The sequence below is a fragment of the Octodon degus genome, unplaced genomic scaffold (genome assembly GCF_000260255.1).
Source record: "Octodon degus isolate 3935 unplaced genomic scaffold, OctDeg1.0 scaffold00007, whole genome shotgun sequence".
Lineage (NCBI taxonomy): Eukaryota > Metazoa > Chordata > Mammalia > Rodentia > Octodontidae > Octodon > Octodon degus.
Genome location: NW_004524583.1, coordinates 15,625,413 through 15,651,243, shown reverse-complemented (window position 1 = coordinate 15,651,243; position 25,831 = coordinate 15,625,413). Strand labels below are relative to the sequence as shown.

The 25,831-nt window shown below is 33.0% G+C and overlaps 1 protein-coding gene across 1 annotated transcript in view; it reads left to right on the top strand.

Annotated features, from left to right (window-relative positions):
- Gphn (gephyrin) overlaps nucleotides 1–25,831 on the top strand; it is an 837,950-nt gene that overhangs the window by 224,303 nt on the left and 587,816 nt on the right. The window lies entirely within an intron of this gene.

Sequence of the window (25,831 nt, the reverse complement as noted above, 5' to 3'; positions counted from 1 at the left end):
CTGTAAATTATAAATTTTATCTTAGTATTCTAAGAAAAATTCATCATAGATAACTTCATTGGCTAGCAAAATAATTCCGAATATCCATTTAAACAGTCAGACATTTTATTTAGGATCAGTCTCTTCACATGGACTTTGGTGTGTGAGAGTGGTAAACTTCAGGGGTAATAGTATTGTTTCTGACTATAGCAAGTTGGATTTGGAAAGAACTTTCTTTATTCTATTTCTTTATTAGTATGTATTAGCAACATATAATGGTTATATTAATCTTAGAGAATTCATTGTTTTTATTAGAAATAGTTGTACTATTATTAACTTACATTTACATTTTAGAAGATATTTCTTCCTTGGTAAAATCACATATAGAAAAAAATGCCCACTATGAAAAAAATAATGTATTCTTTGTTGTGATGGTGAATGTTTTCTTCTGATTTTCTTTCTTATTGAAATAATCCCTTAATACATACTTCATATTTGTGGATTTTTAATTTAAAAAAAGTCTGGGGCCTCCTTCTGTCCCATACTCTTGGTATAAATCCTTACTACTTTTCATTGATTCATACATATGGCTATAGATGGTTTTATAAGAAGTTGAATTGTTTATGTTGCAGTGTTGACTAAGCTATATGTGGAAATACCTTTTTCACAAAATTGATCTCCTTAAAAAAATAATTTCCGGCTGGACAAATACCTCAGCAGATTAAAGTGCCTGCTTAGGCACATGGAGGGACCAGGGTTTGATCCCTGGCATGCTGTGCTGGTCCTGCCTGTGGGACCCTGAATGAGACTGGGCATAGTGGTACACACCTATAATCCCAGTGCTTGGGAAGCTGAAAAATAGAAGGACAACTGTGAGTCCAAGCTATGTAGTGAGACCCCTTAGTCCTTGTACTGGATACATTAAAATAATAATAATAATAATAATAATAATAATAATGTCACTTGGTATAATTTAAGATTAAAATGATTATTAACATTTCATAACTGTTATTTTATAGATGTCTTAAATAAAAAATTAATAGAATAAAGTGTGTACTGAATGAATGCTTTATATCTTAATGTGCCTTTTTTGCTTGCATTATTATTCATCTGTGTGAGCTGCTGATACTGAAGGGAATTTATGATAAACAAGGATTAAATATTTCAAGTACTAATTCTAATAGAAGGGAAGACAGAATAACATAGGAGGAAAAAGTTTGCTGAGAAAAACCTGTGCTTCTTACCTATGCATTGCTAACCCTTAGAGTAATATGTATGCATTTTAATCAGATAAATGAGCAAGTACAGACTTTCTCTGGACAAAGCATATGAAGAAAACATATCATTCATACTGCACATGTGTTAGCCAATGTTTAATCCAGAAGTAATCACAGCCAGATAAGAAGCTTACTGCCTGACAAGTCAAAAAGGAAATATCTGATTCATGCTAATGGATAATGTAATAAGTACTTTGTAGTTTAGTAACTAAACCAGTGGTGGTAAACTTATGACACACATGCCACAGAGGGCATACAGAACCTCTCTGTTGGCACTCAAGCCAATTTGACCCAATAACCAAACACTTGGATTTAATTGCATTGTTGGTAGTTTGTGAAAAATAAGTGAGTTTTGAGTTGTAATCGGGCCAATGTGGTCTCTAAAATATTCACTGTCACTGATTTAGACTAAAGGCTACATACCCCAAAGATTTTATTGCCATTGTTAAAGGAAGAATTCTATGGGGAAAAATATGATAAATGGAGGATCAAGCAGAGGAACTAAGATTTACTTACCAAATTAATACTTAATGAATTGTTTGTGTTAATAATTTGAATGCTAAATTTTACAATAAACAACTATTTTAGTAGCCATCTTCTGTTTATGATTATAAATGTCTTTTAGTTGATTCCCTTTGTATTTGTGTAATTTATCAATTTATGTTGTGTTGTAGGACCTCTTATGGCAGTTATGGTCTCTCGATAGCATATTGAAAAGTGTTGTCCCATTTCACTTGACATATAACCATTATAGATACGTATCTAATATGTGACATAGTTTTATCAATATAAAGTTATTCTTAGCATGATATGATTAGTATTTCTCTTTAAGTAGAAAAACTCACACTATGTAAAATGTACAAATATGTATACTATTTTCTCTGGAAAGATTATTGTATGCCAAAAGGATATTTTGTGTAAGATACTTTATTATAAATTATATTCAGTTGTGTTTTCTGTATGAAGCAGTGAGATTATTTCCATGTCGAACATAAGATTAGGAAAACACAGAGCTTTATTGATAAGGCTAGCCACCAGACCCTTCCTGATTACAGATAAAAAATGTGTAGCCTCATTCTTTGTTTAGTCTCTGTTTATTTCTTTAATGATTTTATTGAGAAACAAATAGCAATGAGACAGTTTCAAAACCAATTACTAGCACAGTTTCAATAATTAATACATTGCATATTATTGTCTTCTTAGTGGTTATTCATAGTACAAGATGCAGACATGATATGCTGTCCACAAACACTATTAGAACAAATCTTCCTATTCACCGAATTAAGAGAAAGTAGCTGTATATCTATCTTAACTATTTTGAATATACAGATACAAAATGGTCCTTCATTTATATCCCCTTTTTTTGTTTAGTTTTGTCAGAGAAGGGTATTCCATTGTCATTTAAATATTTTAGATGCATTAATTCAGCAAAATATTCCAATATAGTCCACTAGTCCATAATAGTAGCGGGTTTTTCGAAGGACTGGCAATGTCAGAAGCTGTTGACTTAAGCCTTTTACAGCTCAGCATATTAATATGGCTTTACTTAGTCTCTGTTTAAATACTTTCTTTGTTTCCTGGGCAACCATAACACCATGGTTGTTGACTCAAAGCCATAGTCTTTTTCTTTGTAATTAGTTCTGTTTTCCTCTTACCATTTTCATGTTTAAAACATCTTAACAAGATGTGGAAGGAGTGAAAGAGTTATAACACCTTAACAAGGGTGTGGAAGGAGTGAAGGAGTGACATATTTCACGCAGGATCATATATTTTTTTATTAATTAGTTTTATAGAGAAAGAAATAGCAATGAGACAGTTTCAAAACAGGTTAGTAGGACAGTTGCAATAATTAATACATTGCATATTGTTGTCTTCATAGTAGTTATTCATAGTACAAGATGCAGACATGATATGTTGTCTAAACACTATGAGTACAAATCTTTTTTCTCATTGAACTAAGAGAAAGTAGCTGCATATCCTAATTTGTATAATATATATATATATATATCTGTATATATATATTTTTTTTTCACTACAAAATGGTCCTCCATTTATATCCCCCCTGCCCTTCCTTTTGGCCAGGTCAGGCCACCCTGAGGGCAGGGCTGGCGCAGCATGTGCTGCCTGAGACTGAACCTCGGTCCTGTTGATTTGGTCCAGGTGCCTCCTATCTTTTCTAAACACATTCTGAGGAGGGTCATGTAAGGTTAACTCTGCCTTACTATCTCTTATCCCTAACGTGGATTAAAGACTAAACTAGAGCTTCCTTTGCTAGGCTAAAATTAACCCAATTGAGAGCCATGATCCCCTACATGTAGAAACAGTTTCAACTATATCCTACAGATAAGATATAAAACATTGTAGTGTTCATGATTTAGATTTCTTATTCCTTATTTGTAATTGATAATTAATTGTACTAAGATGATACATATAAAGTGTTATTAAAAGCTTTATAAGAATCATAAGACAGCAAGTTAGAGAAATCCTTAGTATTCATGGTACTGATTCTGTTGGTAGCAGGGGTGGTGAGGAATGTGACTGGTTTTGTAGATATACGAAGAAGTTCTGAAAAATTTAGGACCATCTTTGATATGTATTGGGTAAGACTGTTAGAAGATGAATTGCTCATGGAGGAATTGTTCATCTTTGTGTGCTAGAAGTATAACTCAGAATGCAGATACTTGCAATTTCTTCCTCCTAGCCATATAGGGAAATATATGTATCTACCATGTTTTGTTTTTCCTTTCATTTCCATCAGTGGACATTTGAATAGCTTCTATCTTTTGGCTATTGTAATTAATATTCCTGTAAACATGGGTTGCAAATAACTCATTAGGATATATGTCCAGAAAAAAAGACTATGTTGCTCTTCATAGCAGCTGGACATTGTTGCATTTGCACTAGCAATATATGAGGAGTTCAGTTTCTCTATGTCTTTCCCAACACTTGTTATTGTTTTGATAATAGCAGCTTTGATGGGCATAATGTCATAGCATTCTAATACATGTTCTTGGTATTTTTAGTTGAACTTCACTTGCATCTTATCTTTACACTTGATCTTAGCCAAAAGGCCAACAAGAGATACATCTCGTCTTTAATAATGACTTTTATCTAACTCATGTTGATATTAAGGAAAAAGGGTGTTTTGTTATGCATCAGTGTTACAACACTGTGGTATATATTGTGAAGTAAACTTTATACCACTGTGTTACTGAAAACACAAAGTCTGTTTCCTGTTACTACAACGATGAAAAACGCAAGTCTATGGTAGTTTTGCAACCATTGCATTTTGATAAATTAATTTTCATGGTGTGTATTGCTTGACTTGATGTATATCAACAATAAACTAATTATATCTTATGTACAAAAATTGCTTTTAGGGGGAAAATTATGTTTTGATTACTAGATACTAGCTTAGGTATGCAACATAGTTTTTCTAAAAACACCAGCAATAATCTGCTAGTTGAAACATGTTTTGATGTTAATAATAGTGATATTTTATGTTGAGGACCAGATATTAAATAGGCTAAAATAGTTATATCTAATTCTACACTTTGTAGACATAAAAATTTTCTTAACTTTTGTGTAGTTTATGAATTTTGCCACTTTTAATGGAAACTTTATTCTCTTGATGGTTCTGAATCATAGTCATCACCCTACAGTCTGATTAAATGATATTTTGATCCCTTGGTTTATGACATTAAATATGAAGGAAAGGCAGGATTGCTTTCTGGAAAACAGTCATTTCTAAATATAGCCTGTACTTATCTATTGGTGTTAAGACAGGTTGCTATGGTGAATTGAATTTTTTGAAATGCCAAACAGTATAAGATAAACATGAGTTCTGAAGTGATTATTTCCCACAGAACTGTACATTCTCATTCTGTTGTACATTCCCATTTTCAGGTAGATGAATTTACTTAATGTTTTTAATGCACTATGTATAAAAATTCAGTTTTATAATATCTTTGAGGCCTTTACTATTTATTAAAGAAAACAGAAGACTTTGCATTTTTATCCTTTGTTTCTCTGTATATGTATTTTACTTAGTACAGAAATGTATTTTCCAATGACAATATTTTAAACAATATTCTTATTTTTTTTTCCATTTTGCTGTCAATAATTCTGTTAAATCTAAGCCGGCTACCAAAAGTCTTGTCTGTAGTAATACCTCTAAGCATAATGTTTCATGTTTTGTTTTGGGGGGTTTTCCCCCCTTTTTTGAGACACAGTCTCACTATGGAGTTCAGGCTGACCTCAAAGTCATGGTCATCCTCCTATCTCAGCCTCCCAAATGCTAGTATTACTGGTATGAGCCACCACACCTACTTTTCATCATTTTAAATCAGTTTCTGTTTTCTTCCTTAATACATTATATACTTTTTTGTCTATAAAGTATATATTGGTATACTACAGTTTTATCTGGACTGGTGTTTTGGTATTTTGGCACAGCTTCATAAACCCAGAGATGTGACTATTTTTTAAAAGCTTTCTTCATTTTCATATACTCCTGAAAGTATATGCTCAATTTTTGTAGAACCAGGGATTGAACTCAGGCCCTTGCGCTTGCCAGGAAAGCACTTATTCCACTGAGCTATCTCCCCAGCCCCAATACTTACGTTCTTTAGCAAATAGGGTCATCAGTTATAATTCCTATAACCAAGAACATGAAAGATGGATATGTTTTCTTCTGTATTGTGTAGGTATCCATTTCAGTATTCTAAAACTGTTACGAATAGAAAGGTGAAGCAATATGGTATCTGAGTAGAATCCTGTGATAAATATCTCTCCACAGGCACACCAAGTTGAACAGCTACTCTTAAGCTAAATTACCTTTGCAACAACTAAGAAAATCAAGTGAGGGTGTGTATTACCTACTTTTAGTATAGTAAAATGAAAAGATATACTATGAACAATGTGAGACTAATAGGCATCAATGAGAAAGAAGGAGTTAATACAAATGATATAAAAAGAATATGGGCAGAAGTAATAGCAGAAAACTTCCCAAATATGGGGCAACAATCTGACATTTAGAACTCCAAATAACATCCACCCAATTAAAACCACACCCAGACATATAATATTCAAGGTCCCAGAAATTCATCACAGGAACAGTATACTAAAAGCCTCTAAAGAAACAGATCACATTTAAAGGTAAACCATAACGGAAGATTTCTATTCACAAACCATGAAGTCAAGAAAAACATGGAGCAAAGTAATACAAGTAATGCAAGAAAACCAATTTCAACCCAGGTTGATATGCCCTGTAAAACTCTCTTTCAAGTATAATGGAGAAGTGAAATACTTCCATGACAAAGAACAACTTAAGAATTTCATGATGACAAAGCCAAGCCTACACAGACTATTAAACGATATTCTAGAGAAAGGAAAATGATCACAATTCCATGAATGAGAATGGAAAGAACCCACCAAATAGGGCAAACAAACACAGGCAAATAAGAGGTATACAGAAGTAGTCAATCATTTATTCTTTTGTGTACAGCAGCAAAATATTTCCACCAGTACACTCTACAAATGGACTTCTTCTGCACCCCATGGGTCATGAATCCAACTGGGTCCACAGGGTGGATATCAAGGAAATAGCAGTAGCTCAGTCCCAGAAGTGACACCTGGCCACCAGTAAGTGTCATGGACATTATCCATGTTCACAACACACTAGAACTTTGTGTGATATCCTATCCCCAAACTGTTAAAAATGCTGGTCATTCATTTGCCATTCCAGTATTTATCTTATGTTTTATTCTTAGTACTTCTTTACTATCATGAAAACTTTTTCTTAGTTCAATTGTTTTGAAACATTTAATTGTTAATTAATTAGTAGTTATTTTCTGAATATTGCTTAATCTTAATTTTGTTTTAAGATTTATACTATATCTTTGACTTACAATTTATTTAAAAGACATTGTATGATATCTTCACCTAGTATTAGAAACTTTAAAAAGTTTATTTCCATTTTCTGTTGACTTTATATTACTTCTTCCCTGTCTTTTATACACACCTACATATGCACATATATGGAAAAAAATATGTGTAAAACCCAACATAAGATTGGTAATGTTTCATAGAAATCTTTAATTACCTATTAAATAAGGGTTCATCTAATATATTTTAATCCTGCATCACTATCATTGTGAGAGCCCTTTATTGTTCATCCAGGAGCATACTGCAAACTTTTCTTGCCTTTTCAATTATGCTCTTTGTTATTTCCTATATGCTATGTCTGGAGGTATTAGAATATTTCAAGTTTGTATAACTGCTAAGTATAAAATTCAGAGAGGACAGATCTTTTTTCTTTCTTTCAGTCCTTTAGTTTCTTACACACTTGGTCTCTTTTTTTTTCTTTCTAATGTGGAATAAGATGCTATTTAATTTTGTTCTTCCAGAGCTATGCTTTAATGATTTTTTTTCTTTACAATAAGTTTTGGACAATTTCATTTTTGTGTATCTTGGTATGGTTTTATTCAAATTTCTTGTGCAAAAGGTTCATTTTTCTTGGAAATGTGGTGTTATAAGTTCAATTAAATTCAGAAATTTTAAATCTTTAAGTATTTATTGCCTACCCCTTTCTACTTTGAGAATTCTAATTATATGAATATAAGTTTCTTGATTTTGACAGAGTGAACTATTATATAACTGATCTGTGATTTCTTCATTTTTATTTTGAACAGTTTTTATTGTTATATTCATTTAAGTTTGTATTTAATTTATTTACAGTGTGAATCTGTTAATCTCATGCGATGTATTCATTTCAGAAATATTTCTCTAAAAATCACTCTTCTACATCTTGTATCTTTCACATTTCAGTGTTTGTCTGCAATTTTAATATGATATGTAATTATTGATTTTCAATATAGTTAATTTAAAAAAAGAAGGCATTAAAGAAAAAGTTGCTCATTCCACCTTTCCCCCAACCACAAACAACCCAGTGTGGAATAAGAAGACTTGATTTTCTGAAAGGGAGAGGAATTAAGCCTGGACCCTAGACTTAAAACACAGTACCACATCCAACATGGAAAACCCAGTGCTGAGCAAAGTCCCATAATCCCTACTGCCAGGCTAATTCCCTGAATGCAGGCACTGAAACATCATTAGACCAGATGACTAACTGTAACTACTACCACCTTCCTCCAAACCTGGGAGGAAGAGTGACAAATGAGATTCTACATGCTGGGAAGCAGAATATGAAAGTACAGAGATTTGTCTTAGAGCTTTGTGCCACGCTGTCTTATAGAGAATCACTACCCTGAAGAAACTGATGATCTCATGTGCAACTTTGGGTTCACAGAGCCTCTAGATAAGTGCTGTCACCAATGTTGGAGTGAACATGGAGCACATTCATCCTTTTTATAAGGCTTTACAGGCCCCTATGACATTCATGTGTGACTCAGCTTACCATCCATATAGGTAGCCAAGAGACTCACATTATCTATAGTGCCCTGAATTCAGGTAGCATTGCTCTTTGCAAGACACCATTCAATAGGAGGACTGGCTAGTAAGCACAAGAACCTAATGCTGGCATGGTAATAACTAACACTGGACAGATCATATCGGTTACCATCTCTAGACCTGCCTACAGATGCACTCTGGAATAGCTATAGTTCTAGGGGAAGACAAGTAGTCCCAACAGTCCAACTTGTATTCTAGCAAGATCACCTGTGACTGGTTGTAGCAGTCTTAGGCCTCGAGTCCACCTACAATAATACTATGAAGTTGGCCCTACCAGGATTCTAGTGTTGGCAGGCTGTGGGCTCAGAGTTCAGTGACACAGCTTAGTTTTATTGATAGCTACAGGCATGACATAGTTGCCTGGGTTTGGCTCATCCATGGTGACTCTTTGCAGAGCCAGGTAAAATCCCTCAGTGGCTCACCACAGGGCAGTAACTATGACTAAGAGATGTGTAACTTCCCAAGTCCAAGTTAGAGGCTTGTGAGACAAGCTGCTTTTTCTAGGTACTCTCCTGCTTCATTTGAACAGCTTGTCAATAGTGTATTTGGGATACACCTAAGCTTGGATTGCCTAGTACTATAATAGTGACAACATAGGAGCAGACTCCTGGAAAATATGGACCAGGGCACCATTCATTGCTGAAATAGTAGAATTGACTGCAAGCTCAGAAAGCAAGTAGTCTCCTTAGAATTTCTGGACAGATAGGCACACTTAAAGTCATCAAGAGTAGGAGGGATGCATATCTAATTCCTTAATGCCCAGTTATCATATGCCCACAAGCATCAACAGCTTTTAAAAAACCAAGACTTCTCTGAATATTCAAAATTAGGTACTAGATACTGGCTAGATAATATTCAGTATGGGTTAATGTTATGATAGTTTGAAATAGTTATTTTAAATTCACTGAACTTGAAAAATCAGAAACAGTAAGAAAATGATGAAAACAATTTTTAAAAATCCTTGAGCTAGGAAGTATATTCAAGGAAATTAAAAAATGAAATAAAAAGCCTCAACAGCAGTGTTATCAAACAAGTGAGTTCAGGAAGATATTTGACAACACAGTTGGAAAAGAAAGAATGAAGAATGAAGAAAGCTTAAATGAACATTACAATAGGTCTAAAAGAGCAAATACTTGCAATGTTGAGATTCAGAAAGACATGAAAATATGAAAAAGGTAGAAAATTTATTTTAAAATTGGAATTAAAAACTTCTGATACTTAGATATCCGGGTATTAGAAGGTCAGAGGCCACCAGTTAGATTAAACTTCGCAAAGTGTACCATAATCTTATATACAAACCCCCTGTGATAAAGGACAAAGAGAAAATCCTCAAAACTTCAAGGGAAAAAAAACAATACATAGACTTCTCCCCATTCACCTGAAAACAGACTTAGGAGGAGAAATCTTGCAGGCTGAGATGATGGCAAGAGATATTAAAAGAACAAAAGTGGAAAACAAAAGCAAAAACTATCAACCAGAAATACTGTACCCAGCAAAGCTGTACTTTAGAAATAAAGGCAAGATAAAGACATTCATAAACAAAACACATTCAGGACACTCTAATATTATAAATGTTATATGTACTGAGACTTCATACTTTTTAGTGTGAACACTACAAATAAAAAATATTAAAAGAAATTATGACTATATTTAGGCAATATACCAAGGTATAAAGTGGAGCATGAAAAATTCAAAATGTGGAGAGGAGTTGAGTGAAAGTATAGAGTTTACTTGGATATTTTCTATTTGTTTCTATTTATGATCACTTTACACTGTTGTCATTTCAAAACAATATGCTATAATCAAAAGATGTTTTGCAGCCAAACAATAACAGTAAAAAATTACAAATGACTACTATTGATCAATAATTACCTATACAGCAAATATATCAACATCAAAGATTCAAGTACATATTTCTTGCAGGAAACTTACTTTATTTCACAATACACATATATACTGAAAATGAAGGAATGGAATAAGATACTGTATGTAAATGGAATCCCAAAAGAGCTTGGGCTAGCCATACATATATCACATAGAATGCAGTCTAAATTAAAAGCAATAAAATAGGACAAGGAAAGTCATGATAGAATTATAAAGGACTCATTTTAGAAAGAAGTAAGGTTCTAAATATGTATCCATTATCTGAGCACCTAAACATACACTACAAAGTAAATATTAATAGTCCTAATCATGGATATTGAGACCACTATAAAAATATTTGGAGACTGTAATAGGCTACTTTCATCAGTGGGTAGATAACTAAACATAAAAATCAAAGAAAAGATTCAACACAGTTGAGTTGATCTAGAATGGACCTAATAGAAATTACATACTTCACTTATAAATCCTCGGTTTTTTTTCTTTTTAAGAAATTGTGTTTTATTTTTCATGAACCTCATTTCCATTTTGCTTAAGAGTCTGCAGAGCTGCTTGAGACCTCTCAGTGGTGGTTCCTACCGATCCAGTGGCCTGTGCAGTGGTGGCTGTAGACCAGTCTTCTGTGGCTGGCTGAACACTGCAGTCTTCACAGGGAACTGCTGAATAGTCACTGAGGGCCAGACCAGTCTGCAACCTCAGGCTGAGCAGCAGTGAACTTGGGAGCTGTTACAGTCCATTTTTCATTATTATTATTATTATTATTATTATCATTATTATTTATTTTTATGTATTTGGCAGAGGGTCTCACTACTCAACTTGGACTCATAGTGATCCTCCTGTTTTCAGCCTCCCCAGTTGTGGAATTACAGGCATATGCTACCACGTCCTGACTCTATGATCCACTCAGCGTGCCCAGGCACGAGGCTGGCGTGGTATGTGGTGCCAGGGATTGATCCCAGTCCCTACACTTGTCTAAGAAGGCATTTAGTCTGCTGAGCTATCTCGATGGCTCAAGTCCATTTTTCTTAGCATATGGAATAAATATTCTCTAGGGTAGATGATTTGATTAGGACACACCCATAATCTTGACAGATTTTTAAAAGTTGAAATCATATCAAATATCATTTTGGATTAGTGTTACAAAAGTCAGTAATAAAAATGCTGGAAACAGTGTAAACACATGGAAATTAAACAACTCACTTTTGAACAACTAGTGGTTTAGGAAGGAATTCAGAGGATTAAAAAAGATTTCAAACAAATGAAAATGGAGATACAGAATAACATAAATCATGGAATACAACAAAAAGAGAAGGAAATTCATAGTGACAGAAATAAAGGAGGAATTTTTTTTGGGGGGGTGAGGTCTATAGTGTTCAGGGTCTCACTACTAGACTGGACTCATAGTGATCTGCCTGTTTAAGCCTCCCAAGAGCTGGGATTACAGGCACATGACACCAAGCCCAGTCTTAATTGCTGTCTCAGTGCGCCCCCGGGGGTGGGACCTGCGTGGCAGGCTGGGTATCCCTGGACCCCTGTGCCTGCTTGCAGGCACTTTAATCCACTGAGCTATTTGGCTGGCCCTTAAGGAGGAATTATTGATTTGGACTATTTGGTTTTATTGTTACATTTTAGTTCTATTTCAGATATTAATGTTCTATTGGTAAAATAACTTGAAATTATTTTTCTGCTTTTTTTCTATTTTAAAATCTACATTTTTATTTTTTAATTTAGTTTTATAATGTAATTTAATTTTATCTTGAGTAAAGACAGAAGCAGAAAATAGAAAAAATATAGAAACATGGTAATGTACAATACATATGTAAGAGATTTTCAAAATATGAATAGCTAATTAACAATGGTTGTTCTATTATCCATTTTTATTGTCAAATCTCTTACTCAGATTAACAGATATATTATACAAGATTGGACAAATAATTGCATATTGATGCTTGCTTTCAAGAAATCTAAATTTCTTTGTCTTTTAAAAATTTATTTTAAAGAGTATAATAATTGGTAAGACATTAGAAACATTACACATTTAGAAGACCAAGATGAGAGGTATTCATAATGGGCTTTGTATTGCACATTTCTGTCCTTGATGTAGTTGTTCAGATCACCCATATCAGCTTACAGAGTTAGTCAAGGTGAAAATTCTAAACATTAACTGCTATTAAAAAAAAACTGATGGAAATTATTAGCACAGTCATCTCAGCCATCTTGTCCATACACTTGCATGTCCCCCCCCCCGCTTCCTTTTTTCCTATCTTTTCTCCTTTCTCTCATCTTGTTTAATCCTAAAGCTCAGCTTATTTCTGTTTTATTTTATCTTTTATACCTTTCAGGTTTTATTTATTCATTCAAGTCCATACACTAGGGAGACAATATGATATTTACACATGTGGGTCTGATTCATTTCACTTATGAGTATAGCCTCTAGTAGTGCTCCATCTGAGGTTGTCTTTTGTTTTGTTTGTTTGTGCAGTGTAGAAGCTTTTCAGTTTGAGGTAGTTCTATTGTTGATTCTCGATATGTGCTCTTCGAGTCTTATTGAGGATGTATTTGTATGTTATGGTTTTGAATTTTCATCCTATATTTTCTTCTAGCAGTATCCAATTCTATATTTGTATCCATTTTAATTTCATTTTAATACAGAGTGAAAGATAAAAGTTCTAGTTTTGATCTGCATATGGATGTCCAATTTTCCTAATTTTTTTAATATCCCAACTTTTTAAAAGAAGTTGTCTTTTCTTTAATGTATGTTTTTGGCCACTTCATCAAAATTGACATCATTGTAAATTCTTCGTTTAATTCTGTGTCCTCTACTCCACTGGTCTACATGTCTGTTTTTGATGCAACACTTTTTTCTTTTTTCCCTGTGGCTTTTTTGTGTTTTGAAATCAGATGTTGAGATGCCTCCAGCATTGCTTTCTTTGGCTATTCTGGATGTTTTGTGTTTTAATGTGGCTTTTAGGATGGTTTTTCTTAGTTCTTTAAAGAATGAAGCATATTGATTGTTTGGTTGGTTTTTTTTTTTTTTCCAATTGGTTTTGGTAACACAACCATTTTAACAGTATTAACTCTGCCAGTCCATGAACCAGAGAAATTTTTCATTTTCCAAAGTCATCTTCAATTTCTTTCTGCAGTGTCCTTTCATTGTAGTAGCTTTTAATCATCTTGGCTAGGTTTATTCCTGGCTAACTCATTAATTCATTCTAAGCTACCGTGAATGGTATTTTTTTTTATTTCTTTTGTGGCTGGTTCATTACTGGTGTATAGGTAAACCATTTATTGTTTATTTTATATTCTACCATGTTCTTCAATTTCTTTATCAAGCCTGAGAGTCTTCTGGTGGAGTTTTTAGGATTTTCCATATAAAGGGTAATATATGCTGAAAGTAAAGATAATTTGTCTTGCTCCTTTATCTCTTATATTTCTTTTGTTCTCATGGTAGGAAAATAGGAATATTTCTAAGATGTTGAGCAAAAAAAAATGATTTCTTTTATCATTTATATTCTACATACTATGGAAATTAACCGAAGCAGACTGGCAAGGGAAAGAAATATAGGGAATTTTAATTGAAAAAGAAGTCAACTTTTCATTGTTAATAGATGTCATGATACGATATATGCATATAAAATCCCAAACCACACCAAAAATTATTCATATTAATAACCAAATTCAGCAGAGTTGCAGGATACCATCACAACATGCAGAAAAATATTGTTTCTGTATACCAGTAGTGATTTTTATGAAATCAAGAAAACAGTTCCAATTAGAGTAACTAGAAGAAGAAAACAAAACCCTAGAAATAAGATTATGTAAAGAGATTAAAGGATCTCTATAATGAAAATTATAAGACATAGATGAAAGAAATGAAAGAGAACATAAAAAATGAAAGATGTACTGTATCCATGAGCAGGAAGAGTCAATATTGCTAAAATGTCCATACTACCCCACAATACCTCCAGAGTCAATACAAACCCTACAAAAATAGCTATGAAAAATTAAATGCCAGAAAAAAAATTAATATTTCTAAGGAACAAAAAAGAAATCTGAATAGCCAAGGTAAGCGTGAGCAAAAAGAATTAAGCAGAAGGTATTGTACTGTTTGACTTTAAAATACAATAGAAGATGGAGTAATCAAAAGAGCACACAGGGCCAGGTCTATAGCTCAGTCACACAGTGCCTAACAAACATGGGGCCACAAATTTAATTCCAGGTTTAAAAAATCCAAATCCAAAACCAACATGCATAAAAATAGATACATAAAGCAGTAGAACAGAATGGGAAACCTACAAATATGCCCATACATCTACAGCAAACTAGATATTTTATTTTCCTTTTTCATTTTCCCCCAATTCAATTGAGAGCTTCATACAAGTTTAGCAAGTACTCTAGCACTGGATTACATATCTGACCTTTTTATTTAGTGACAAGGTTTCCCTGAGTTACTCAGGTTTGCCTGGAGCTCACAACCTTGCTGTCTCAGCCTTCTGAGTAGCTGACACTACAGATGGGTGCCACTGTGCACATCAGTAGCCAAATGACTTAACAAAGTTAAGAATACCCATTGGAGAAGGAAAAACTGTGATGAGGAAAAGGACAAAGGAAGGAGGGAAAAATATATTTAGGTATATGTACAGAATTGTTTGGATAATTGTATTGCCTGTTTCTGCTGGTCTTTTAAAAGAACAGTTAATGCTTAATTTTTTTTTCATTTTATTCTTTTTCTTTTGACTTTCTTACAATCTTTTTGTTATTGTTTTTTTTAAGCCAATCTTGCATGTTTATATCCAGTAACCTGAACAGATGGAACTAATTTGAAGATAACATCATGCAATACAGCAACCATTTGTTGAATTCTTATTACTTTGTTTAGTGAAATTTTGTATTGTTTCTACTGCTGTCTTTTTTTCTACCACTATTTTCTGTTCTTAAAAAAACAAAAAGAATACTTATTGGAGAAAAGACAGGTTTTTTTTTCAATACATGGTACTGAGAAAGTTGTACATCTACATGCAGATGAATGAAGCTAGAAACCAACTCAAAATGCATTAAACACTTTACATGTAAGACCTGAAATTATTAAGTCATTAGTAATTAGAAGAAATATAGGGGAGTTACTAAGGACATTTGAATGGACAAGTATTTTTTATAGAAGACTTGAAAAGACCAAGCAAAAAGCCAAAAAGTAAACGAACAACAAAGTTTGGATTATATCAAACTAAGCAGCTTCTGTTTATAAAAGGAAATAAGTGAGAAAGTAGAGGAACTCCTATGACAGTTGGTCTTGATTGTCAAGCTTATTAAAATTGAGAAACACCTAGGTAGTAAAGCATACATCTGAGTATATTGGTCAGGGAATTTCCAGAGATGATTGTCATGTGAGACAGTAAACTCAAGGAGAGGACCCAGCTTGAATGTAGATGGATGATCCAGTAGACTGGAACCCAGAGGTAACACAGCAGAAGAAGGAAGAAGCCTGCCAGCAAAGGCTTTCTCTCTCCTTCCTGGCCACCATGAGATGAGCAAATGTTCTTTACTTTGTTCTTTTTCTGTGATGTACTTCCCTACCACAGGCCTCAAGTTGCTGTGCCAAATTGCTATGAACTGAAAATGCTGTAACTTTGAGACAGAATAAACCTTTCCTCCTTTAAATGTATTTATTTCCTGAGGTATTTTGTTACATGGATAGAAAGGTGGCTAGCATAATGACAAAAAGAATGGGAAAAATATTTATTTACTATACATCTGAAAAGGAATTGGTATTGAGAGTATAAAAGTAGCTCCTAAAATAATACTAAACGGTAAATATATTATTGTTAAAATGAGTAATTGATATTAGACTTAGCAAAGAGGACATAGAAATAATATCAGTACATTAAACAATTCTCATAACAATAATTAAGGCAATGAAGTCAAAACCACAGTGAGATATCACCTCATCCTAGAAAAGAATGACTATTGTCAAAAAGACTAACGGTAAAAAAATTCTGGCAAGGATCTGTAGAAAAGAGAATGCTAGTGTACTGTTGTTTCAAATGCCAATTAATACAGCCATTGTGGGATAAAATATGACAATTCTTCAAAAATATAAGAGGAAAACTACTATATGCTCCTGCAGTCCCACTACTGTGTACATTTACATAGGAAAAGAAATGTCTGCCCTAGAGACATCTCCAGTCCTGTGTTTATTACAACACTATTCACAGCAGCCAAAAAATGGAAGTAACTTAAGTGCTTATTAACAAATGAGTAGATAGAGAAAATATGGCACATATGCCCAGGATATACTCTATCCAGAAATGAAAAGAATGAACTTGTTACTTTTGTTTTGTTTTGTGTTTTGTGTTTTTTATGATACCAGGGATCAAACCCCAGAACTTGTACTTGACAGGAAGGTACTTATGCTGCTATGCAACTTCCCTAGCCCGAAATTATTTATATTGTGACAATAATGAAATACCTGGAAATCACTATCTTAAGATTTTACTTAAAATTTTATTTTAAAACTAAGCACACAAGGACAAGTACCAGATGATCTCACTCATATGGAATCTGAAATGTTGATCTCATACAAAGTGACAGAATGCTACTTAGTAGAGGCCAGGGAAAATGGGGTCAACAGAGGAAAATGGTAATGCTTGAGGAGTAGGTAGGAAGTTATAAATAAGAAAGAGTAATAAGCTCTCATATGCTGTTGTACAGTAATTATAGATAAACCTAGAAAAAATTTGAAAGTTTTAGCTATAAAAAAATCATTTGTGTTGCAGAGATAAATATTTTTAAAAAGATTTAACCTTGATGTAATACGTGCATTGTTGAAACATTGCATTGTACTCTATTAATATTTACAGTATTTGTTTTTTAGCCATCAGTGATAAAGTAAATACATTTTTAAATGGAAAAATAAATCCTTTCAGGAAATAATGTACCATTTTAGTTGAGTTATTTGTTTTCAGGGTTATAAGTCTAATTCAGGCTAGTTTAGAAAGAAAATTAGACTTGACTGGCTTTTATAACTAAGGAATTCTCCAGAATTATGAATGAGCTTCAGATACCTTTTAGCTCTGGGAACCTCAAGGAATAGAATTTGAGGGTTTGTCATCAGATCTTTTTCACTCTGTATCATGATCTGTTGTCATCTTTTTGGCTTTAGCTTCACAGACTTTCTATGTGAAACCAGGAAATGGCTGCTAAATTATTCTGACTCCCTTCTTTCCCTTCTTTCTAGCTTCAGGGCCTCCATCGACTATAAGATCCGATGGAAAAGTAACAATTTCATTTATATTGTCCAGTGGCCACTTCACAGCCAGTTGATGTGATCTAATGGTAGGCCATTTTGAATTACTGAGTATGCTATAAAACCTGCAGCCGAAATGCTGGGGATGCTCTTAAGTAATTGTAGGGAAATGCAGTCCCAAAGAAAAGTAATAAAAACTAAGAAATAGCCAATGTATTTGTTCTCAGTGTTTAAAAAGAATTTACACTGACAAGAATTGTTATTACTTAAAAATAAGATGTTGCCTACATGATAAACATATATGCACAAATATGAAGGCACTGAAATGAATTATTTATACCTTATTACAACTGGCTACAGAAGCAGTTAAATTATTTACAGATTATTTCTATTTTTCCATTTATTTTTAAAGAAAATTTCATGGGGCTGGGGATATAGCTCAGGGGGATAAGTGACTGCCTGGCAAGCCCAAGGTCCCAAGTTCGATCTCTAGTACAAAAAAAAAAAAAAAAAAAAGAAAAAGAAAAAGAAAAAAAGAGGAGCTTCACCACTAGAAACTAAAAAGTAAAAAAGAGTAGTCATATTCGCCATGGAACCTCAGCAAAAGAATATTATTTTAGAGACTTTAAACAATCTAATTGGAATTCTGTTGAAGTGTTCCAAAAGGAAGCAGTCTGACATAAAACTTCTGTTACAAAAGAAAGAAAAATGGCAGCAGCAAAGGGGTTAAGGGAAGAAGAGAAAGTAGAAGAGAGAAAAGAAGGAAGAAATTGGAGGAGAGATTAATTATGAGAAGGAATGTAAATTTCATCTGGAAATAGTTTGGCTGAAGATAAATTAGATTATAGGAGGTTAAAAATTAATGCTGAAAATAATTTTTATATCCATGATTGCCTTTTAATTTACATTAGTTATATGTTGCTATATTACAAATTACCACAAATTTCCTTGCTTAAAACTACCTTGCTTACCATTATTTATTATTTCATGGATTCAAAGAGTGAGGATATTATGCACAATTTAACCTATTTCTGATCATAAGAGTGAATACTGTTCACTTCACTATATTCTATTGATTAGAACCAAGTGACAGGTTCTGCCTACACTCAGGAAGTAGAGATCACAAAGGTTTTAACTAAAAGGGTGAGTAATCAGTTCAGGGTCAATTGAGGGACATTTGGCAACTAACTTTGAAATTTTTGTTTCTACTCAGGGAGCCATATTTATGAGTTAAATTTAATAATTTCTTTGATTTATTCATATCAGTGACTCAGTCAAAGTAAACAAACTCAAGAAAATCATTAAGATTAGCTCATATTTTGCATATTTCTTTAAATACAATAGGAATTTAAGGCAGTACTATAGATATGGTGTGACTATACTGAGGAGACTGAAACTTTTGCTGAAATTATCTTTCACCCTTTTTTTTAAAATTTAAAGTTTTATTGAGGTAGAAATCATTTATACAAGTTTCCATTTAAAGTGTATACTTTAGCAGTTTTTAAGATGTTCAGAGTTATAGAACCATCACCACTGTCAATTGTGGAATATTTTTAGTTCTGAAAAAGAAATCTAAATCTTTAACAGCCATTTCCATTTTCCTTTTACTTACATTTTTGTTTATGTAAAACATTTATCTGATTAAAATCATGTAACTGTGATGTTTTGTGAATGGCTTCTTTCCTGTAACTTAATATTGTCAAGGTTTATACATTTTGTAGTATGTGAGTCCTTTATTTTTATTGCTAAATAATATTTCGCTGTATGGATGACTTTTGTTTACCCATTCATTAGTTGATGGATGGGCGTTTTACAAATCTTTCGAGTACTATGAATGTTGCTATGAACATTTCTCTACTATGTTTTGTACAGAAATATCTTCTTATTTGATCAGTATAGGCCTAATAGGATTATGAATTTATATTGTAACTCATGTTCAATATTTTGAGAAAGTGCTAAATGTTTTCTGTTTTCTGATCCCGTTTTTTCTGTGTTGTAGATGTGTATAAAATTTACCATCTTCAACATTTTTAAGTATTCAGTTCAGTGATATTAAGTGCTTTTCTATTATTATGTGACCAATGCCTGCATTTATCATTAGAACTTTTCATCTTCCCCAACTGAAGCTCTGTACTTATTAAACACTAACACCCATATTCTTCTCCCAGCACCTAGCATCCACCATTCTATATGATCACAATGAATTTATCTACTCTAGGGATTTCATGTAAATGGAATCATATAATTATCCACTGGCTTATATCACAGCATAATGTCTTCAAAGGTTTATCAGTGTTATGTAATACATGAAAGTGTCTTCCTTTTGAGGCTTAAATAGTATTATATCGTACAGTGCTATATTTTCTTCCTCCATTTATATATCAAAACTTAGGTCACATTTTTATTTTGTTCATTGTCAATAATGCTGCTATGAATATGACTGTGCACGTATTTATTTAGATTCCATGTTTTCACTTGTTTTGGTGATATACTGTTAAGTACAGTTAGAGCTTATGCTAATTCTGTTTAATTTTTGGAGAACTCTTATGTATTAATTTCTATAGTGGTTGTCCCATTTTATATTTCCACCAGCAGTGTATGATGGTTGCATTTTCTTCGCATCTTCACAACTCCTCACAATTCAAAATTTTTAAGTTTAAGAGCCATCCAGATAAGTGTGCAGTAGCATCTCATTGCTGTTTTGCTTTGCATTTCATAGTGATGATTTTGATCATCTTTTCATGTGCTTATTAGCTGTGACATCATTTTGAATTTATTCAATCAAGTCTTTTGACTATTGTTGATTAAATAGTTTCCTTTGTGATTTTGAGTTACAAGAATTTTTTATGTATTGTATATTTTAGACACTTATCAGTGGTGTGATTTGCCAATGTTTACCTCAAGTTTGGAAGTAAATTTTCAACCTGTTGATATTGTTCCTTCATGAACAGTAGGTTTTTAATTTCTTTTTTTCCCATAATTTTATTGATAAATAAATAGCAATGAGACAGTTTAAAATCAAATTGGTAGGACAGTTTCAATAATTAACACATTGCATACATTCCTCCCAGTGGTTAATTGCTGTACAAGATTCAACATCTTAATTTTTTGTTTTGCTGCTTGTAATTTTGGCATCATTTCCAAAATCATTGTCATCTTTATATTTATAGTTTTTTCTTTGTTTTTTTGTAATAGTTTTATAGTGTAGGCCCTTATGTTTAGTTTGTTGGGTTAATTTTTGTTAAATTTGTGTAAGATGTAAGGAAGAATATACTCATCAATTTGTATGTGAATGTCCAGTTTTTCCAGTAGGGTAGCATTTTAATTCCTTTATTTAACAATTTTCTATGTAGCTTTTGTATTTTGTTAATGAGTACTCTAGAAGATACAACAAAGATGTTGATTTTGTTTTGAAGAGTGAAAACAAAAGCAGAAACAAAGACAGAAACAGGATAACATATAAAAGTACATATGTTGCAGATTTTCAAAAAGAATAGCAAATTAACAATAGTTGTTATATTGCCTATTTTAATCATAAAATCTCTTCCCAGATTAACAGATATAGGTATAGTAGATTGAACAAATAATTGAATATTAACACTTGATTTCAATAAACTTCAATTATTTTTCATTATTTTACTTTTTAAAAATTTTATTTTAAAGAGTATTTATAATAATTGATATGACATTAGAAATGGTGCATATTTAGAAGATCAAGATGAGAGATATTCAACCATGGTTTTTGTATTGCACATTGCTGTCCTCTTTGTAGTTGCTTAGATCACAGATAGAAGCATACAGAGTTAGTCAAAGTGACAATTCTAAACATTAACTGCTATTTTCAACGAACTCATGGAAATCATTATTGAAATCATTCAGCCATCCTGTATATATATTTATATGTTTTTCCCTCTTAATTTTTTCTGTCTTTTCCCCTTTCCCTTATCATCATTGTTCAAACCCTAAATTCACTTCCTTTTCATTTTACTATATCTATGATAACTTTCAGGTTTTATTTATTCTATCAAGTTGTGACACAACAGACACAATACAATATTTACATATTTGGGTCTGATTTATTTCACTTATGAGTATAGCCTCTAGTTATACTTACCTATTAAAAGCTTTGAGTTTGTTTTTCTTTATAGTTGAAGAATACTCCATTGCCTAAAAATACCACATTTTTTCATCCATTGATCAAGTGATGGACATTTTGGTTGCTTCCAAGATTTGGCTATGACAAATTATGCTACTGTAAGCATGGTGACACATATATCACTATGGTAGGAAAGGACTTTTTTTTTTTTTCTTTTTTTTTTTTTTTCAGAACCAGGGATTGAACTCAGGCCCTTGCGCTTGCCAGGGAAGTGCTTATTCCACTGAGCGATCTCCACAGCCCATCAGATTACTGATCTTTTGGGAAAATACCCAGAAGGGAAATAGCTGAGTTGAATAGGATTTACAGTCCTAGTTTTTTGAGGTGTCTCCAGACTGATTTCCATAGTGGTTTTACCAGTCTGCATTCCCACCAGCAGTGGAGATGGGTTCCTTTTTCTCCACAGCCTCTCCAGCATTTGTTATTAGTTGATTTATGATAGCCATTCTTTCTGGGGTGAGATGGTATCTCAATGTTATTTTAGTTTCTATTTCTCAAATGGCCATTTTTTACTTTATATTATTATTATTATTATTATTATTATTATTATTATTTTGGCGGAACCAGGGATTGAACTCAGGCCCTTGCGCTTGCCAGGGAAGCGCTTATTCCACTGAGCCATGTCCCCAGCCCCCTCAAATGGCCATTTTTTCATGTATTTATTTGTCATTTGTATTTCTTTCTCTGACAAGATTGTATTAATCTCAGATACCCATTTTTGGATTGGGTCTTTAAATTTCAGGGCCCTAATGTTTTTTAGCTTTTGTTATATATTATAAATAGAAGACCTTGGTCTGAGTGAGTGTTGGTTAAGATTTTTTTCCCAATTTGTGGGTTGTCTTTACTCATTGTGATATCTTTTGACTTGCAAAAACTTCTCAATAAAATGAAACCCCAGTTGTTGATTCTTTGAAATATTTCCCATACAATTTGGTTTTTTATCATGAACTGCTAATATATCTTCAAGATTTCTGTGTATTTTCTCTTCTGGTAGATTCAGTATTTCTGTTTTATTTTTTAATTAATTATTTTAATGTATTTGCTTGTTACGGGATCTCACTATAAAGCTCGGATTCATAGTGATCTTCCTATTTTTCAGACTCCCCAGCTCTGGGATTACAGGCTTGTCCCACTTTGCCCAGACTTCGTGGAAGGTTCAGACTGCCCAGGGGGTGGGGCTAGTGTGGCATGTGGTGCTAGGGATCAAACCTAGGTCCCTGCACGTGCCTGAGCTTGCCTAAGCAGGCTCTTTAGTCCACTGAGCTATCTTGCCTGCCCTTTGTTTCTGTTTTAACATTTAGATCTTTAATACAGTTTGACTTTAGTCTAGTGCATAGCAATAGACCCAAGTCTAGTTTTAATTTTTGGCATGTAGAGAGCCAGTTTTTCCATCACTGTTAAAGAGGCTATCTTTCTTCCAGTGAACATATTTGGCTGTTTTGTCAAAGATAAGATGGTTGAGTGTTTTTGGTATTGCATCTGCATCTGCTAATATGTTCCATTCATCCTAGGGTCTGTTTTGTTGCCAGTATTATGCTGATTTTATCACAGCTTTGTAGTATAAGTTCAAGTCAGAGATTATAATGCCTCCTGCCTTTCCTTTCTTACCCAGAATTGCCTTCATTATTCTAGGTCTTTTCTGGTCCTAAATAAGTTTTAGAAATGTTTTCTCTACCTCTGTGAGATACATTGATGGTATTTTGATGGGGATTGCATTAAATCTGTATAGCAAGTTTTGAAGTATGACCGTTTTCACAATGTTTATTCTTCCTGTCCAGGAACAAGGAATAGCTTTCTATTTTCCGAAATCCTCTTCAACATCTTTTTTCAGAGTATTGTAATTTTCTCTTTTACTTCCTTTATTAGATTAATTCTTAAGTATTTCATTTTTTTTAATGTTTTTTGAAGGGTATTGTTTCTCTGATTTCTCTTGGTGAGTTTGTTATCTGTATAGAGAAATACTGTTGATTTTTGGGTGTTACTATGTATCCTGCTAGGCTACTGAATTTGTTTATTAATTCTAGGAGCTTCTTGATGGAGTTTTTTGGGTCTTCCGAGTCAGAGTATCTTGTCATCTGCAAATAATGATAGTTTAACTTCTTCTTTACCTATTCTTATTCCTTTTATTTCGCTCTCTTGTCAAATGGCTCTAGCTAATGATTCCAGAACTATATTGAAGAGAAGTGGTGTTAGAAGACATCCTTGTCTTGTACCTGATTTGAGAGTGAAAGTTTCATTTTTTCTCTATTTATATTAGCTGTTGGTCTGCCATGGATGGCTTTTTATCAGATTGAGGTAGAGACCATAGAGGCCATCTGTTCCAATTTTCTGTAGGGTTTTGATCATGAATGTGTTTCAAAAGCCTTTTCTGCATCTAATGAGATAATCATGTGGTTTTTGCTCTATTGATATAGTACATTACATTTATAGATTTGTGTATGTTGACCTATCCCTTGCATCCCTGGGATAAATCCTACCTGCTTGTGGTGTATAATCTTCTTGGTGATTTGTTGTATTCTATTTGGTCGTAATTTATTGAGGATTTTTGCATTTATGTTCATGATAAAGATTTGTCTGTAATTGTCTTTTTTGTTTGAATCTTTCTCTAGTTTGGGTAACAGTATATACTTGCCTCCAGGAATGATTTTGGGAGTATTTCAATTTCATTGAATAGTTTGAGGAGTATTGGGATTAAATCTTCTCCAAATTTCTTGTAGAATTCAGCTGTGAATCCATCAGGACCTGGGCTTTTCTTTGTTGGTAAGTTTTTTTTTTTTTTTAATACTACATTTTCAATTTCATTGGCTGAAACTGGGTTATTCAGAGTTTTTGTATCTTCTTGATTCAGTTTTGATAATGTATACCTATCTATGTATCTATCCATTTCTTCTGTGTTTTTGATTTTGTGAGAATGTACATTTTCAGAATAGCTATTAATGATCTTCTGAATTTCCACAGGGTCTGTAGTAATTTTGTCCTTTTCATTCCTTATTGCTAGAAAAACTTTCCTCTTTTTGCTGAAGTTGGCTAGGGGTTTATCAGTTTTATCCAGTCTTTCAAAGAACCAGCTTTTGTTTTATTAATTCTTTGTATTTTTTTGTCTCAATTGCAATAATCTGTGTTCTAATCTTTATAATTTCATCCTGTCTTTGGGCTTTGTGCTTGCTTTGACTTCTTTATCTAAAATTTTTAAGTGCAGAATTAGGGTATTTGTTTTCTGTTCTGTTTTCCTAATGTGTTAGTTCACCACTATAAATTTCCCTTGAGAAATACTTTCATGGCATCCCACAAATTCTGCTAAGTTGTGTTTAAATTTCCATTGGATTGTAGATATTGATTAATTTCATCGGTAACCCTTGGAGGGTGTTACTCATATTTCCATATGTTTATGGGGTTTCTCGTTAATTTCCTGTTTCATTGCACTGTGGTTAGATAATATGTATGGGATAATTTCTGTTTTCTTGCATTTTCTTAAGCATGGTCTGGACTAGTATGTGGTCTATTTTAGAGAACGTCCCATAGGCACCTGAAAAGAATGTATATTCAGATGTTGCTGGGTGGAACACTCTTTATATGTCCATTAAGTTCATTTGTTCAAAGCTTTGGCTCAGTTCTGCTTCCTCTTTGTTAATTTTTTGTCTGTTTGACCTATGTTTTTGAGAAAAGGGCGTATTAAGGTCCCATGTCAAGATTGTGATATTGGTTATTAGATTTTTTGTCCCTTAAAATTTGTCTTATATAGTTGGGTCCTCCCATATTTTGTGCATGCATATTTATGACTGGTAGCTCTTCTACCTTTTGAATTTTTCCCTTAATCAATATCTAACG